Genomic DNA, 19531 nt, shown 5'->3' on the forward strand with positions numbered 1-19531 from the left:
AAAGGTACTGAAGTTGGGAGCTTGGTGGACCTGCTTGGGTGGGCATGAAAAGGAGAAAGGAGAGGTGAAAGGGGGCTTTACAGTTTTCCTCACATGAGGGTTCAGCAGAACTTCAGATGTTAGGACAGGATTTCTGGTATTTTAACCAGTTAAGTGTGTTTCTGTAGTTTCATGAATGCTTCTCTCTGAAACTCCTGATCTTTTAGATTCTGACGCCTATCCTCCAAGACTGGGTTAAACTTATCTACTGTTCTTCCATAATACATTGTATATACACTTTTACCATTGATTTTAGTACATTTCATTGTAATGATCTCAAGTGTAGATCTTTCTACTACTCTGAGCTCTTTAGGAAAGAGGGCCAAAAATTACTTCTTCCTGCCCCTTGCAGCTAGGGCATGGTCATGTGACTAAATTCTGTCAATATTTCTGTCCTATGTTCCCTCCAGGTCTTTGGAGAGAATGGCACAAAGACCTCAGGACAATTAACAGACTATTCCCAGCAGTGATAGGGTAGTTCAAGATTTCATGGAGGTATTGGTGGGTGAGTGGTGCTACTTCCCAGGGACCCTATTAACTGGATGATTGCTGTGGTATGTCTTGGCTGGTTTGTGCGCTGCCTGGATGCCCATGTCTGAAAACCTGCCTCTTCCTAAGCCTGGTTTTCCAGCCTTCCCATGGGTTTTTTGAGCTATTTAATATAAATGCTAATAAGTTCCTTTTCTGCCCAATTTAGTAGAGTCATTTTCTGTTTGCTACTAAGGACCTTGTGTGTATGGTGAATCTCCTAAGATTCTTTAACTGTAAGCAACAGATACTGGCTAATTGTAATAAAACATTGTGGTTGACTCCCAACTCCTGTTCCTCCCTGTTGATTTGTTCTCTAAACCAGTGGTTCTTGAACTTGAAGAAGCATCAGAATCACTAGAGGGCTTTAAATACAGATTGCTTGGCCCTACCCTCAGAGTGTCTGATTTAGAAGGTGTGAAGATGAGTTTTATGTGTCACCTTGGCTAGGTTATAATTATCACTTACTCAAACACTATTCAAGGTGTTGCTGTGGGGATACTTTGTCGATGTGATTAACATGTACAATCAGTTGATTTTTAAGTAAAGGAGATTATCCTTGGGGATATGGGTGGGCCTGGTCCAATCTGTTGAAAGGCCTTGGGAGCAGAACTAAGATTTCCTGAAAGAAGAAATTCTTCCTGTGGATAGCAGTTCAGCTCAAGAGGTAACATCCTCCCTTCCTGATGGCTTACTCTATGGACTTTGGACTTGCTTAACTAGCCCTAACAATCGTGTTAGCCAATTTCTTCTAATACATCTCTTCCATATACATCTGCTGCTGGTTCTGTTTCTCTGATTGAACCCAGAAGTGATTCTAAACAAACAGAACCTTGAGGATGAGTTTTGAAAATTGGTTCTGGGTTTTCTGGAATATGGTCTCTAATCTGATTAATTGAAAGACATTAATGACTGTTTCCAGTGTTCAAGAGGGTACTAGTAGTCCATGGAATGTTGTGGCAATGGAGACACACAAAGTACCACATTTTGGTAGCACATAAAAAGCAAGATTCTGGATGACCATCCCTTAGGACATTTTAGTCTAACGAGGAGTGTAAGGGGACTGGCTGGTTGCTCCTAACTGAGCTGGACAAAGTAGAAAAAGAAAAAGATGAGCTCAGTGCTTCAAATTCCTAGCTGAAGCTTCACATTAATGACCTGAAAGCTTTCTTTTTGTATTTGCTCTGAAAGAAACCATTACGTCCTTAGCTACAGGGCTGAGATTTCTGAAAACCAAACCCAGAATCTTACCCTGCAAGTGGGTGAATTACAACACAAATGACTTCCCAACCTCAAGGAATGTCTGCTGTTACAGTGAGAGCATTGAGTGGGAAAGAATGGGAGGCTGAATAGTGGAATGGGGACGTATGGGAAGATCCCAGTAAAGTTGGGGCCATTGAACCCCTAAGGTCTGCTGTTTCTTTCTTACCAGCAGAAGTAGCTCTTCAACTCTTGTCTGAGAACATTAATCCTACTTTGTCTGAAACACCTGATATGGCCTCTCTAGAGTTGTTCCTTGCAAGGCATTACCGCTTCTCCTCAGGATTCCATCACCCTACTTTGCTTCTAGAACCCACAAGTAGACTCCTGTCCCAGCAGTTACCAAAGGGTAAAGTACAAAGTATAATCCATGAGGTGAATTACACGCCAAAAGAACTGCATAATTTTTCCAATCTATACAGATGGAAATCTGGGGTCTATGTGGGAATGGATCTTAAGCTTGTAAGATAATTGTAGATAAATATAAAGTTGAATCAGGCCAAATTTATTGATATGGGCCCACTAAACAGATTCTGGATTTAGTATTTTAGTTCAAGGGATTTGAAAGGGCTCTAACAGCTTGGTTAGTTGGCTGAAACATGGACTCAAAAACGGCCCACACTAAAGTCAGACTGCCACAACTGCTTTGGTAGGTATATTGTAGAGGAAGGGATCTGAAGGCTTAATGGGATTGGAATGTTAGGGTAGATTTATATCATGTTAAGACCTACTCACCCACCCTGGGAGAGTCCAGAGGAAGACACCTTTCAGAATTTTACTTTAGAAATGAATTTGGGTGTGGGGCCCCAGCATCCTTGAGCACAGTGGTAGCTCTTTATAGGTCAGAAAATACAGTGAGAACTGCTTCCATCAAACTGGGGTCCCTAAATGCAATGAGGTTAATGTGATCCCAGGATAGGAGGGGCCAAGTGGCGACACTTAGTTGCCAAAGACAACATGGCCTGGTTATGGTAATAAACAACAGAGTCAGAGTAACATTTACCTTAACTCACAGAGACCTAGGGTGTTGGTGTTGATTATGGCGTACCTAGAAAAGAAAAGGTGAGTGGTCTACTAAATCCTTGCTTGATCTGTGTAAATGGAAGAGTTCTAGATTGAGCAGAAGCCTACCTCTGGTACACTGCCAAAACTTATATTAATCTTTTCCCCAAGGACTTGTTTCCCCTGAAGGACCTATGGCTATTTACTAGGGAGGCTGTACACTGGGGAAAGGGAAACAATCATCCTTTGGGGGTTACTGGATACTGTCTTTGAGTTGACACTAATTGTAGGAGGTCCAAAATGCTACTCTGGTCCACCAGCCAGAGCAGGGGTCCATGAAGGTCAGGTGATTAATGGAGTTTTAGCTTAGATCTCTGTCTCAGTGAGTCCCGTGGGTCCCCAAATGTATGAATCCTATGATCATTTCCCCAGCTCTGGAATGCATAGCTGGAACAGACCTACTCAGTAACTGGCAGTCTTCACATTGGTTCCCTGACCTGTGGCGTGAGGAGTGTTACGGTAAGAAAGACGCACATGGAAGCTACAGAACTGCCTCTACCTACAAAATGGAAAACCGGTGATGGCTGCAATACGGACACTGGATTAAAGGGGCCAAGAGGATGTGTGGGGACCCCTCCTGGAAGGAAAAACATCTAAGTTAGAAATGCCAGTGGCTAGGAATAGAGGGGAAATGAGGAAATGAAATGGGCACAGAAAGCCCGTAGAATAATGAGTTTGATGTGTGTTATGAGTTGAATTGTGTTTCCCCAAATTTCATTTATTGAAACCCTAACTCCCAGTACCTCAGAATGTGGCCTTAATTGGAAATAGGGTTGTTGCAGATGTAATTAGTTAAATTAAGATGAGGTTATACTGGATTAGGTGAGCCTCTAGTCCAATATGACTTGTGTCATCATAAAAAGGAGAAAGTTGGGCACAGTGTTGTATACACGGGAAGAATGCCATGTGATGACTGCAGTTATGGTGCCATAAGCCAAGGAACACCAGAGATTGCCAGCAAAGCACCAGAAGCCAGGAGAGAGGCCTGGGACTGATTCTTCTCTGGTGCCTTCGGAGGGGGCATGGCCCTGCCCATACCTTGATCTCAGGCTTGTAGCCTGTAGAACTAGTAGAACTATGAGACAAATTCCTATTGTTTAAGGAAAAAAAAAAAAAGAAAAGTAAACCAAAGAAAAACCACATTTCTGGATGGACTGCAGAGCTTAGTGCCACCATCAAGGACTTGAAGGATTCAGGGCTGGGAATTCCTATCACATTCCTATTCAACTCTCATACTGGCCTGTGCAGAAAACAGATGGCTCTTGGAGAATAATAGTGAATTATCATATTTTTAATTAGGTGGTGACTCCAGTTGCAACTGCTGTTCCAGGTGTGTGGTTTTTTGTTTTTTGTTTTTTTAATTATGTTTAAATCCAAGTTAGTTAACATATAGTGTAATAATGGTTTCAGGAGTAGAATTTAGTGATTCGTCCCTTACATATAACACCCAGTGCTCATCCCAACAAGTGCCCTCCTTAGTACCCATCACCCATTTAGCCCATCCCCCCACCCAACTCCCCTCCAGCAACCCTCAGTTTGTTCTCTGTATTTAAGAGTCTCTTATGGTTTGCCTCCCTCTCTGTTTTTCAGATGTGCTTTCATTACTTGAGTACATTAATACATTTCCTGGTACCTAATATGCAGCACTTGATCTGGCAAATACTTTTCCTTGATACCTTGATAGTGACCACCAGAAGCAATTTGCATGGCCAGCAAGACACTTCCACTGTCCTACCTCCAAAGTATATCAACTCTCCAGCCCCATGTCATAAACCTTTCCCTTCCACAAGACACCACATTAGTCCATGAGAATGATGATATTATGCTGATTGGACCTGGTAAGTAAGAAGTAGCAACGATTCTAGACATTTTAGTAAGAGATGTGGGTGTCAGAGGGTGGGAAATAAATCTGACAGTGAAATTTCTGGAGGTCCATTGGTGGGCACAGCTGTTGGTTGGTTTCTCTCATTTGATTGTTGGCTGTATGAGGGCAGGAGTTATTTTGGGGGATATTCCTGTTTTGTTCATGGCTATATCTTCAGTGACTAGAATAGTAGATAGAATCCTAGCAGGAAATAGATGGATTTAATAAAGGGATTATTTACAAAGTTGTGGGCAAATGTAGGGAAACCACAAGAGTGGTATAACACAACAGGGTAAGTAACAATTGGACTGTTGCCCTCCTAGGGCTGAAGAACTTTTGAGTAAAGAGTACAAAGAGGCTCAGTGCCCCTTGTCATCACTGAGTAGCGGCAACCCAATTTTTCCTTGGGAGTTTGGATGAATTACCCAAGTCAATATAGTGATCGTTTTCTTTGCCTGTTTGTTCAGTAGCATAAGGAGTCCAAACCGGCCAGAGTTCAGCTCCAGGTATCCAATTCACCACGATAGTGTTTCCTGGTAGAAGCATTCCTTCCTCAGGCACCAGAGCTCCCAGATCCCTGGATTAGTACCATCTTGTGAACTTTCTCAGATTTGCTCTCCTGTCCTCTTTTACTTGGTTGGTGTCTCACCCACAGCAGGTGATTCCACTTTGAGACGGGAATGAAGCCCATTACTGCTAGGTATGGAATATGGCTTCCTGAATGGCTGCAAAGGGCCAGTTCATGGAACTCAGAAGTTCAGAGAATTAGCTCGATGGTGGACGGTCCTTTCTGAACAGACAGACAGACACACCTACACGTACACACACACAAAGCATTTTTTTGGTCTAATACAAATGTTCACAAAAGAGCAACCTGGGCAGTGGAGGCTCTTACATGACATTTTCTGTGGCTATTACTCAGCCTCTTTCTTCAGCAAGCCTTATTCTTGCTCAAACGGTTTATGAACAAAATGGTGGTGGGGGTGAAGGGTATGTACAGACTTAGTGACAGAGGCTTTCGCTCACCAAAATTCATCTGGCTACAGCCGCTGCTGAGTGCCCGCTCTCCAAAAGCAGAGACCAGCACTGAGCTCTGGATATGGTACCGTTTCCTGGGGGACCAGCCAGCCACCTGGTGGCATATTGATTACATTAGACCACCTGTCATGGTTTGTTGTCATTGGAATAGGCATTTACTCTGGGTTTGGGCTCGCCTTTGCCACCCAAAATGCTTCTTGGAAAAACCACAATACGTGGGCTTACAGAACGCTGTATTAAATATCACAGCAGACCACCCTGCGTTGTTTCTAAGGAACTCGTTTTATAGTGAATGAAGGGCAACAATGGAACTAATAGAGGCCTCTGTCCTCTCCTGGATCCAGAAGTAGTACATCCCCATGATCTTGTTAGCTCAATGATGCCTTCAGGCAAATGTCTTTTCATATTTTGTTCAGCATTGCTAGTTTCCCTGCGTGATAAGATTGCTCCAAATCGTCTATTGCTCAATTACTGGGAAGGGGCCTCCCCCTACTTTACATATCTGAAGACAGCTCTATCTTTGACCAAGGTAAAATCCCAAACACGTTCAATTATGTTTTACTTTACCTAATTTTTAGGTTCCACTGCCATGTGCTCATCATTCTAGGTCTGATAATATTTTTTCCCCCAGCACAGTCTTTTCTAGTTTTCTTATAATACCAGAGGAGAAAGACAACACTTTTTCTCTTGACCTTAAAGTGTTCACTATTAAGAATGCTTATTAAGCTAAATTATTCACTTTATTTTATTTAAAATTTTAAAAACGTATTATTATTTTTAAGGTTTATTTTTGGGAGAGAGAGAGAGAAAAAGAGTGCATGAGCTGGGGGGGGACAGAGAGAGGGGGAGACAGAGGACGCAAAGTGGGCTCCTTGTTGACAGCAGAGAGCCCCATGCGGGGCTTGAACTCAGGAATTGTGAGATCATGACCTGAGCTGAAGTCGGCTGCTTAACTGACTGAGCCACCCAGGCGCCCCTATTTTTATTTTTTTGAGAGAGAGACAGAGAGAGAGAGCCAGCTGGGGAGGGACAGAGGGAGAGGGAGAGAATCCATAGTCTGTATGGAGCCCAACACAGGGCATGATCCCACAACTGTGAGATCATGACCCGAGCCAAAATTGAGTCAGTCACTTAACTGAGCCACCCAGGTGCCCCTAAGCTAAATTATTTAAATAAATTTATATTTATTTAGATTAAATTAATTTGCAATGAATAATTTTAGATTATAATCATTGTGTATATATATATATATACTATATATATGTATATAGAATATATATAGTGTATATACATATATATAGTATATACACATATACATATATTATATATATTATATACATATATAATATAATACATAAATAACATATTATATTTTATTATTATGTTTATACATATAATAAATATATAATACATTATATATAAATATATATAAATATATAAAAAAATATATATATATAAAGAAACAAAAAGTAGAGGCACCTGGAGGGCTCAGTTGGTTGAGTGTCTGACTCTTGATTTTATCTCAGGTCATGATCCCAGGGTCATGGGACTGAACCACGTATAGGACTGTGCGCAGAGCATGGAGCTTGCTTAAGATTCTCCCTCTCTCTCTCTCTCTCTCCCTCTGCCCTTCCCCTGTTCTCTCTCTCTTAAAAAAAAAAAGAAATAAAAGTAATACAAATTCTTTGTAAAACATTCAGTTTAGAAGGATATAAAGAGAAAAGCAAAAGAAGTCTGCATCTGCCCTTCCTCCCCTCCGGTCCTGTCAATGTGGCCTCTCTACTCAGAAGTAAGCTGGGTTTTGTTATTGTTCTAGAAATAATACATGACACCAACAATTTTCCCCCTTAAATAATAGATCTATTTTCTTTTAACAGCTGCATGGTATTCCATCATATGGATATAGCATAATTTAATCTGTTCATTATTTTTATTTTTATTTTTTTTCATGTTTATTTATTTTTGAAGGAGAGATAGAGCATGAGCAGGGGTGGGGAGTAGAGAGAGCAGGAGACACAGAATCTGAGCAATCTCCAGGCTCTGAGCTGTCACCACAGAGCCCAATGTGGGGCTTTAACCCACGGACTGGGAGATCATGACCTGAGCCGAAGTCGGATGCCCAGCCGACTGAGCCACTCAGATGCCTCTGTCCATTCCTTTATTTTTAAATGTTTACCATGTCTTAAAATTTTTTTCTATTTTCAACAATGCAATAATGAACATACAGAGATATCTTTAGCAAAATGTTTAACTGTCACTCTGTAAAGAGAGGGTGGACCCCCACTCAAACAACAGAATCACTTGTTATTGTAGTTTAGATCATATATATATATATATATATATATATATATATATTTACACATACATACATATGTATATGTTTAGATTTGTAAGACATGTTTCTAGAGTGATACTAACCATGCTTAAATGCGGGATCCAGACTGAACTTAGGAATTGGGTATAAGAGGAGCTGCTATTTATTTTTTTTTTTAATTTTTTTTAACATTTATTTATTTTTGAGACAGGGAGAGACAGCATGAACGGGGCAGGGTCAGAAAGAGAGGGAGACACAGAATCTGAAACAGGCTCCAGGCTCTGAGCTGTCAGCACAGAGCCTGATGTGGGGCTCGAACTCACGGACCACGAGATCATGACCTGAGCCACCCAGGCGCCCCGAGGAGCTGCTATTTAAACATGGCTTTCCATCTTTCTGCATGGGTGGATAAAGTGAGTCACTCTGAAGCAGATCTTCTTTGTTCTAGGATTCTCTTTGTGGCTTTTCTTAAGTAAATAAATATAGGGTAAGTAGGCAGGCCATTGCTCTTGAGGAAGCATATAATAGGACTTCACAAAGTGGCTTGATGAAAGCTACTTCTTTTAGTATTTCTTAATATGTAGAGACCAAAGGTTGCTTAAGAGGAACTAATTTTCTTGGAGACCAAGGTGACTATTGAAAAATAATGTAGCAATATTTTTGCCCCTCTCTTTTGGAATTCCTCACGAATTGTAACTCCTAGATGATTAGAGATAGGTCTTATTACCGAGGTAGAGAAGAATGAATTTAGACTGGGGAATCTGGCTTACTATGAAATTCTAGATGGTCTTGGGGGAAATCTGGTTCTGAGTTAACTTAGTGGCTATATCTGGAGCTAGAATTGCTCAGATCTTACAACAGGACACAATGAGTGTACTTTGGAATGAATGACTAAAGGTGTGGGTCTAAACCAGAGAGCTGTAAACTGGGAAGTCTAGGAGTAGGGCACCACTTTGGCCTCCACAGGAATAGGGACTGAAAAGGACAGTGGAAAAGAATACATCAGACTGGACGGTTTTCAGAATGTGGCAATAACAGTAGCTGATAATCTGGGCAGCTGGTGTATGGATCAGATTCTCCAGATTGCTCTCCAGAAGCATTTAAGAAATACGTTCAGCCACTCTGGACAATGTCCTTGGGATTCTTGAATAAGTGGGGTTGGAGGGAAGAAACAAGGTCTCTTAAAAGGTATTATGCCTCCAGCTAATCTAAAATATCAGAGGGGCACCTGGCTGACTCAGTCGGTAGAGCATGTGACTCTTGATCTCGGGGTCGTGAGTTTGAACTCCACATTGGGCATAGAGATTACTTTAAAAAATCTAAAATATTGAGTTTCTGGCCCAGTTGAATTAGGAAAAAATAAGAGATGCGACCATATCTGTTCCTCAAGTGGATTAAATAAATCATGTACAAAGTTCAGGGGATATATTACTTCCTTGATGTGAATGAACATTTTATTATTTTAGCCTTTTTGGTAGCTACATCTCTCTCCTACTTCATATTCAGCTTATGGAAAGGATAAGAAAAAATGCCATTCTGTTTCACATGAACTGCAGGCAAGAGATTTGCCATGATTCTGCACTTACGCAATTGACTTAAAAAACAAAACCCAAAAACTAAATTCAGGAATTTCTAGTTAGATTCATTAAACTTCATAATCTTTTTTTTTTGAAATGGAAGACAAAACATTTGTGTCATGGATGTCACTACAAATACTACTAATTTGTATACTTACACTCACTAGTTCTGGTACTTTAACCAATCAAAGGGTTTCAGGATTCTTGCTTTCTGGAAAATTATGGAGAGCTTTGCAAAGCAATACCAGATTTTATCTTCCCTCAGACAGAGTTGCTCAAGGTGTCTCCTAATCAAAAAAGTTGTTATAAAGTAGCCTATCGGGGCACCTGGGTGGCTCAGTCGGTTAAGCGGCCGACTTCAGCTCAGGTCATGATCTCGGGGTCTGTGAGTTCAAGCCCCGCGTCGGGCTCTGTGCTGACAGCTCAGAGCCTGGAGCCTGTTTCAGATTCTGTATCTCCCTCTCTCTGACCCTACCCCGTTCATGCTCTGTCTCTCTCTGTCTCAAAAAAAAAAAAAAAAAATAAGCGTTAAAAAAAAAAATTAAAAAAAAAAAAAAGTAGCCTGTCATGGCAACAAAGAGAGCCCATAATTTCAAAATGTGTATTTCTCATCGACATTGGTTGCCACTTTCTGGCTTTTTCTAAATTCATTTTTTTCTTTCATCACTAGAGGGCAATAATGCTCCATTAATCAAAGTATAGTGGGCAGTGAAATCTTAGTTAGTTTCTCTTATTTGTAATATTCAGCGGGTTGTTTATGCTGTTATAGACCTATTAGATAGATTATTTATTTCCTCCCAGACTGTTACCAGAATATAAGGGTTGCTTATATTAGAGCTGTTTCTCATACATGATGTCTCTGACGTACTGTTAGAACCAATGCGGTCTGCTGTCGTTTGGTCTCACATTTTCACTTATATAGGACTTAACTCTTTTCTCTGTGTAAAAATATATCCCGATTCTGATGATTTTTAATCTTTTCCACTATTGCCACGCAGGTTTAAGCTACCATTCTCTGCCACCTCAATGAGGCCTATGCTAACTACTTGTATCAGTCAGGCTAGGCCGTTCTGCCGTGACAATCCCAGAATCTTACTTGCTTAATCAACACATAGCTAACACTAAGCGTCTTATGTAGGTTGGGAGGGCTTCTGCTCGTTACAGTTACTCAGGGATTCTGGCTGATAAGCTTCCACTTGGCATGTTCTGCAAATGCAGCATATGGAAGGGCACATGGGGAATCACACACTGTTCTTAGAGCTTCTGTTTAGAAATGCCACGTGCCATTTTTGCTCTTCATTGGCCAAAGTGAATCACGTGGCTACACTTAATGTTAATACGGTAGGGAAGTACAATCCTAGCATAGGCTGGAAATGAAAGACCAAGTATATTTGGTGATCAGTAATAATAAAGCCAAACTGCTCTATTTAAAATTTGCACATCCTGGAGTGCCTTGGGTGGCTCAGTGGGTTTGACTCCAGCTCAGGTCATGATATCAGTTTGTGGGTTCAAGCCCCACCTTGGGCTCTGCACTGACAGCTCAGATTCTGTGTCTTCCTCTTTCTCTCTGCCCCTCCCCTGCTTGTGCTCTCCCTCAAATATAAATAAATAAACATTAAAAAAAATAAAATTTCTGCTGGTGCAGCCACTCTGGAAAACAGTATGGAGGTTCCTCAAAAAACTAAAAATAGAACTACCCTACGACCCAGAAATTGCACTACTAGGCATTTATCCACAGGATGCGGATGTGCTGTTTCGAAGGGACACACACACCCCCCATGTTTATAGCAGTACTATCAACAATAGCCAAAGTATGGAAACAGCCCAAATGTCCATTGATGGATGAATGGATAAAGATGTGGTATACATATACAATGGAGTATTACTTGGCTATCAAAACGAATGAAATCTTGCCATTTGCAACTACGTGGATGGAACTGGAGGGTATTATGCTAAGTGAAATGAGTCAGAGAAAGACAAATATCATATGACTTCACTCATATGAAGACCTTAAGAGACAAAACAGATGAACATAAGGGAAGGGAAACAAAAATAACATAAAAACAGGGAGGGGGACAAAACATAAGACACTCATAAATATGGAGAACAAACTGAGGGTTACTGGAGGGATTGTGGGAGGGGGATGGGCTAAATGGGTAAGGGGCATTAAGGAATTTACTCCTGAAATCACTGTTGCTCTATATGCTAATTTGGATGTAAGTTAAAAAAAAATAAAAATAAAACAAGTTAATAAAAAAATCAAATTTCTACATCCCTATTTTTGGTCTAGGATTTTGCACCTTCCTTACCTTGTTGCATGTTTCCTAATAGCGTGTATCATTTTCTAACTTATTAGAAAATTTTCCTTCTTAGCTAAGTAGAAGTTATGCATTCAGTTTCTATTACCTTTAACTTTCATCTTGATTTCAGAAAGTCTGAAATTGGGGCACCTGGCTGCCTCAATCAGAAGAGCATATGACTTTTGATCTTGGGGTTGTATTTGTTTGTTTGTTTGTTTATTTATTTATTTAAATTTACATCCAAATTATTGGCAACTGTAAATGGGATCGATTCCTTGATTTCTCTTTCTGTCACTTCATTGTTGGTGTATAGAAATGCAACCGATTTCTGTGCGTTGATTTTATACCCTGAAAATTTGCTGAATTCATGAATCAATTCTAGCAGTTTTTTTGTGGAATCTTTTGGGTTTTCCATATAGAGTATCGTGTCATCTGCAAAGAGTGGAAGTGTGACCTCCTCCTGGCCAATTTGGATGCCTTTTATTTCTTTGTGTTGTCTGATTGCAGAGGCTAAGACTTCCAATACTGTTGAATAACAGTGGCGAGAGTGGACATCCCTGTCTCGTTCCTGACCTTAGGGGGAAAGCTCTCAGTTTTTCCCCATTGAAGATGATATTAGTGCGGGGTCGTTCATATATGGCTTTTATGATCTCAAGGTATGCTCCTTCTATCCCTACTTTCTTGAGGGTTTTTATCAAGAAAGGATGCTGTATTTTGTCAAATGCTTTCTCTGCATCTATTGAGAGGATCCTATCATTCTTGTCCTTTCTTTTATGATGAATCACGTTAGTTATTTTGTGGATATTGAACCAGCCCTGCATCCCAGGTATAAATCCCGCTTGGTCGTGATGAATAATTTTTTTAATGTATTGTTGGATCTGGTTGGCTAATATCTTGTTGAGGATTTTTGCATCCATGTTCACTAGGGAAATTGGTCTATAGTTCTCCTTTTTAGTGGGGTCTCTGTCTGGTTTTGGGATCAAGGTAATGCTGGCTTCATAGAAAGAGTTTGGAAGTTTTCCTTCTGTTTCTATTTTTTGGAACAGTTTCAAGAGAATAGGTGTTAACTCTTTCTTAAATGTTTGGTAGAATTCCCCTGGAAAGCCATCTGGCTCTGGACTCTTGTTTTTTGGCAGATTTTTGATTACTAATTCGATTTCCTTACTGGTGATCGGTCTGTTCAAATTGTCTGTTTCTCCCTGCTTCAGTTTTGGTAGTGTACATGTTTCTCGGAATTTGCCCATTTCTTCCAGATTGCCCATTTTATTGGCATATAATTGCTCATAATATTCTCTTATTATTGTTTTTATTTCTGCTGTGTTGGTTGTGATCTCTCCTCTTTCATTCTTGATTTTATTTCTTTGGGTCCTTTCCTTTTTCTTTTTGATTAAACTGGCTAGTGGTTTATCAATTTTGTTAATTCTTCCAAAGAACCAGCTTCTGGTTTCATTGATCTGTTCTACTGTTTTTTTTTTGGTTTCAATAGCATTAATTTCTGCTCTAATCCTTATCATTTCCTGTCTTCTGCTGGTTTTGGGTTTTATTTGCTGTTCTTTTTCTGGCTCCTTAAGGCGTAAGGTTAGGTTGTGTATCTGAGATCTTTCTTCCTTCTTTAGGAAGGCCTGGATTGCTATATACTTTCCTCTTATGACCGCCTTTGCTGCATCCCAGAGGTTTTGTGTTGTGGTGTTATCATTTTCATTGACTTTCATATACTTTTTATTTTCCTCTTTAATTGCTTGGTTAGCCCATTCATTCTTCAGTAGGATGTGCTTCAGTCTCCAAGTATTTGTTACCTTTCCAAATTTTTTCTTGTGGTTGATTTTGAGTTTCATAGCATTGTGGTCTGAAAATATGCACGGTATGATCTCAATCTTTTTGTACTTGCTGAGGGCTGATTTGTGTCCCAGTATATGGTCTATTCTGGGTCTATTCCAATCCATGTGCATTGGAGAAGAATGTATATCCTGCCACTTTAGGATGAAATGTTCTGAATATATTTGTGAAGTCCATCTGGTCCAGTGTGTCATTCAAAGCCATTGTTTCCTTGTTGATTTTTTGATTAGATGATCTGTCCATTGATGTGAATGGGGTGTTGAAGTCTCCTACTATTATGGTATTACAATCAATGAGTTTCTTTATGTTTGTGATTAATTGATTTATATATTTGGGTGCTCCCACATTTGGTGCATAAATGTTTACAATTGTTAGGTCTTCTTGGTGGATAGACCCTTGATTATGATATAATGCCCTTCTGCATCTCTTGATACAGTCTTTATTTCAAAGTCTAGATTGTGTGATGTAAGTATGAGAAAGCTACTCCAGCTTTCCTCTGTTGACCATTAGCATGATACATGGTTCTCCATCCCCTTATTTTCAATCTGAAGGTGTCTTTAGGTCTAAAGTGGGTCTCTTGTAAACAGCATATAGATGCATCTTGTTTTCTTATCCATTCTCTTACCCATGTCTTTTGATTGTAGCATTGAGTCCATTGACGTTTAGAGTGAGTACTGAAAGGTATGAATTCATTGCCATTATGATGCTTGTAGAGTTGGAGTCTGGTGGTGTTCTCTGGTCCTTTCCAATCTTTGTTGTTTTTGGTATATATATTTTCATCTTTTCTCCCCTCAGAGAGTCCCCTTTAAAATTTCTTGCAGGGCTGGTTTAGTGGTCACAAACTCCTTTAATTTTTGTTTGTCTGGGAAACTTTTTATCTCTCCTATTTTGAATGACAGGTCTGCTGGATAAAGAATTCTTGGCTGCATATTTTTCTGATTCAGCACATTGAATATATCCTGCCACTCCTTTCTGGCCTGCCAAGTTTCTGTGGATAGGTCTGCTGCAAACCTGATCTATCTTCCCTTGTAGGTTAAGGACTTTTTTTCCCTTGCTGCTTTCATGATTCTCTCCTTGACTGAGTATTTTGTGAATTTGACTATGATATGCCTTGTTGATGGTCGGTTTTTGTTGAATCTAATGGGGGTCCTCTGTGCTTCCTGGATTTTGATGTCTGTGTCTTTCCCCAGGTTAGGAAAGTTTTCTGCTATGATTTGCTCACATAACCCTTCTACCCCTACTTCTCTCTCTTCCTCTTCTGGGACCGCGATGATTCTGATGTTGTTCCTTTTTAGAGTCACTGATTTCTCTTAGTCTTAAATTGTGCTCTTTTGCCTTAATCTCCCTCTTTTTTTCTGCTTCGTTATTCTCTATCAGTTTGTCCTCTATTTCACTGATTCTCTGTTCTGCCTCATCCATCCTTGCTGCCGCAGCATCTATCCGTGATTGCAGCTCAGTCATAGCATTTTTTATTTCATTCTGGCTATTTTTTACTTCTTTTATCTCTGCAGAAAGGGATTCTATTTTCTTTTTTTCTTATTATTATTTTTTTTATTTATTTTTGGGACAGAGAGAGACAGAGCATGAATGGGGGAGGGGCAGAGAGAGAGGGAGACACAGAATCTGAAACAGGCTTCAGGCTCCGAGCCATCAGCCCAGAGCCTGACGCGGGGCTCGAACTCACGGACCGCGAGATCGTGACCTGGCTGAAGTCGGACGCCTAACCGACTGCGCCACCCAGGCGCCCCAAGGGATTCTATTTTCGACTCCAGCTAGTATTCTTATTATCATGATTTTAAATTCTAGTTCAGACACCTTGCTTGTATCTGTGTTGGTTAAATCCCTGGCTGTCGTTCCTTCGTGCTCTTTCTTTTGGGGTGAATTCCTTTGTTTTGTCATTTTGAAGGGAGAAAAGGAATTAATGAGGTAGAAAAATTGAAATTAATATTTTTAACATTTATTATTGAGAGACAGAGAGACACAGATTGTGAGCAGGGCAGGGGGCAGAGAGAAAGGGAGACACAGAATCCGAAGCAGGCTCCAGGCTCTGAGCTGTCAGCACAGAACCCGATGCGGGGCTCGAACTCACAAACTGTGAGATCATGACCTGAGCTGAAGTCTGTCGCCTAACCAACTGAGCCACCCAGGTGCCCCGAAAAATTGAAATTAAAAAAAAATTAAAATTAAAAAATATTAAAATTAAGAATTAAAGACACATCCACACACAAAAATTGAATAGATGATGCTAGATTCTAGGTATGTTTTGGTCTGGGTGTTGAAAGTGGTTTGACAGATTAGAGAAAAAAAAAGGGGGAGGGAAGAAAAAAAATTGTTCAAGAAGTTGAAAAAATGAATACACTGAAGTAGACTAAAATGAGATGGTGGGTAAAATAGAATTTGAAAAAATACACACAAAAGTAAAGAATATAGTAGAGAAAAATTAAAGACAAATATTTTTTTTTTTCAACGTTTTTTATTTATTTTTGGGACAGAGAGAGACAGAGCATGAACGGGGGAGGGGCAGAGAGAGAGGGAGACACAGAATCAGAAACAGGCTCCAGGCTCCGAGCCATCAGCCCAGAGCCATCAGCCCAGAGCCTGACGCGGGGCTCGAACTCACGGACCGTGAGGTCGTGACCTGGCTGAAGTCGGACGCTTAACCAACTGCGCCACCCAGGCGCCCCAAAGACAAATATTTTTAATAAAAATTAAAAATACATATGATTTTTCTTTTTCTGTATTTAAGGAAAAAGAAAAGAAATGAAAAAGAGAAAAAATTAAAAAAAGAAATCGTTTAAAAATTTGAAAAAGTAAATACACTGTAGTAGACTAAAATAAAATGATGGAAGTAAAATAGAATTTGAAAAAATTTACATAAAAGCAAAAAATATAGTAAAAATTAAATAAAAATATTTTTAATAGAAATTGAAATAAAAATGAAGTTTTTCTCTTTCTGCATTTAAGAAAAAGAAAAAAAAAGAGAAAAAAAGAAAGAAAAAAGGAAATTGAAAACTTGAAAAGGTGAGTACACTGAAGTAGACTAAAATAAAACGATGGAAGTAAAATAGAACTTGAAAAAATTTACACAAAAGTAAAAACTATAGTAATAAAAATTAAAGAAAAATAGTCTTAATAAAAATTGAAAATAAAAATGAATTTTTTCTCTTTCTGTATTGAAGAAAAAGAAAAATGTAAAAGAGAAAAAGAAAAAAAAAAGAAAGAAAATTGAATAGATGGACTTGCTAACAGACTGAAGTAGGTCTGAAATTGCTTCGTTTTCCCCTAGAAGTCAGTGTATGTAGCGCTTTATAGTCCATAAACTAGGCCGGCGGTGAGACTTGTGTTCTTGAAGAGCGAAGTTGGCCCAGTTGGGCGGGGCTCGGTGTAATGGCTCTGCTCTCCACTAGATGGCGCTGCTAGCCTACTGGGGTGGAGTGTTTCAGAGCTCAAAGGTGCGTATGCGCGTACGCACATGGGCGGGAGCGGTGGAAAATGGCACCACCCAGCCACCCAGTCTATTCTCCCGGATCAGCAGTCGCGCACAGGTCCTCCGTCTTCAGCTCTCGTCCACTCCCTGCTTTTCCACTCTCCGTGACCAGGCCCCAGGCAGTACCTCTCTCCCGAGTTTTGCCTCAGATGCGGCTGTTTTCCCCGGCCCCTTACTTCCGAAGGACTGCGGCTTTGACCCGTTCCGCCCCTCTGCGGGAGGGTCTCACGGAGTAATGGCCGAATGAGCAATGGCCAAACGTCGGCTGCACCCAGGAACACTTGCTGGACCCTGCTGCTGCCGGTGCCCCGAGACTGGCCAGGTGCCAGCCCGTCCCAGAAAAAGTTCGTGAGACAGTGTTGCTGCAGCGTTTCAGGGATGATGGAAAATCACAACACACACCTGGCACCAGGCTTCACCCTTAAAGACCTTGTTCCAGCACCAGCGAATGTGGCTGCCTTCCGGGGTCTGCTGGGACCCGGTGGCTTCAAGTCTTTACCAAGTGTCCTTCCAGCAGTGGAACCGCTTTTCCCCGTGTGGCCCGAGAACCTCCCGGACCCCACTCTGTTCCTGGGGATTCGCCCTTCCCACCAGAGCACCGCCAGGTATGGAGCTGCGGAGTTGCAGCCTTTGCCCTCCCCTTGTTTACAGTCTTAATGGAATTTAAACCCTCTCCTTTCTCCTTTCTCCCTTTTTAGTTTAGCACCTGTGGCTGTTTCTAATTTTCTACATTTTCTCCAGCTGCTTTTGGGAAGGGGTGCTTTTCCCGTATTCCCCCCCCCAAGTCTCTGTCCTCTCTCTGCTTGCAAAAGCACCTCCCTTCCTGTTCCTTCTTGCTCCCCAAGTTCACCTCGCTGCACCACATACCTGCTGAATTCTGTGGTTCAGGTTGTGCAGATTGTTGTGTTAATCCTCCAATCAGTTTTCTAGGTGTGTAGGATGGTTTAGTTTTGGTCTGGCTATATTTCATGGATGTGAGAGACACAAAAAACTTCCGTGCTGTTCCACCATCTTGGCTCCTCCCCCCCTTTTTTTAATGCTTATTTATTTTGAAAGAGAGAGAGAGAATCTGAAAGAGCAGACCTAGGCCAGCTGACTAGTGACTATGTCCCCGACATGGCCGCAGAAAGAAGTTCCCGCTCAAACCTCAGACCACGCCTCCTCCTCTTGAGTAACTTATGTTTTCTAAGAAAGCAGGCTACCAATTGATGCATTCTTCCGAAGTCTGAGGTGGGAGGAAGGGGAGTGTGAGAGGCGTGGAAAGTGTGAGTAGAAGAGGGAGGGCTTCTCTCAGGTAGGGGCCAGAGGCAGGAGCCCTCAACCCTGTCCAGGCTTAGAATGACCTGAGAGCATTTTACCCCCCCCCCCCCCCAACCAATTAATCAGAGTCTCTGGGGATGGTGTTTGGTGCTAGGTATTTATATAGCACAGCAAGGCTGACAGCCAATGGTTCATAGGTGACCAGTGAGAAACGTTCTGTATACACTGAAGCCAAACATGTTAGAGATCCTCAGACACAGTGGTTCTTAAACTTCAGGTGCATCAGAATCTCCTGGAAGACTTGTTCAAACACAGATTGCTGAGCCCCACCCCCGGAGTTTCTGATTCAGTAGGTCTGTGACCATCAGGCCCAACATTTGCATTTTTAACAAGTTCCAGGTGACACTGATAATTGCTGATCTGGGACCACACTTTGGCAGCCAATCGGCTGAGTCCACGACCCTTCCCCAGCCAATCAGCTAAGGCCATGATCCCTATAAAACCTTTGTGCTTTTGAAACTCGCTCTTTCTCTCTCTGGTATCTCACCGCTGCATCGGTGCAGGTAGGGGATTGAGCTCGAGCTAGCTCGAATAAAGGCTCTTTGCTTTTGCATCGGACTCGGCTCCCTGGTGGTCTTTGGGGATCACGAATTCTGGGCATAACAAATCCTAAGCAGGTTCTATGCTGTCAATGAAGAGCCCAACATGGGGCTGGATCCCATGCACCGTGAGATCAAGTCTGAGCTGAAATCAAGAGTTGGGACGCCCAACTGACTGAGCCACCCACGTGCCCCATGGGGTTGTGAGTTTGAGCCCTATGTTGGGTGTAGAGATTACGTAAATAAATAACTTTTTTAAAAAGTTTGAAATTAATCAATATTATCAACCTCCTCCAGAACTATGTATATAAAGAATCTTAAGTCACTCCTAATAATGTTATACTTAGTTAGTATTCTAGTTCTACAA

This window comes from Lynx rufus, unplaced genomic scaffold (genome assembly GCF_022079265.1).
Source record: "Lynx rufus isolate CCGP_SWC_20201006 ecotype Redwood Valley unplaced genomic scaffold, mLynRuf1.p SCAF_3, whole genome shotgun sequence".
Lineage (NCBI taxonomy): Eukaryota > Metazoa > Chordata > Mammalia > Carnivora > Felidae > Lynx > Lynx rufus.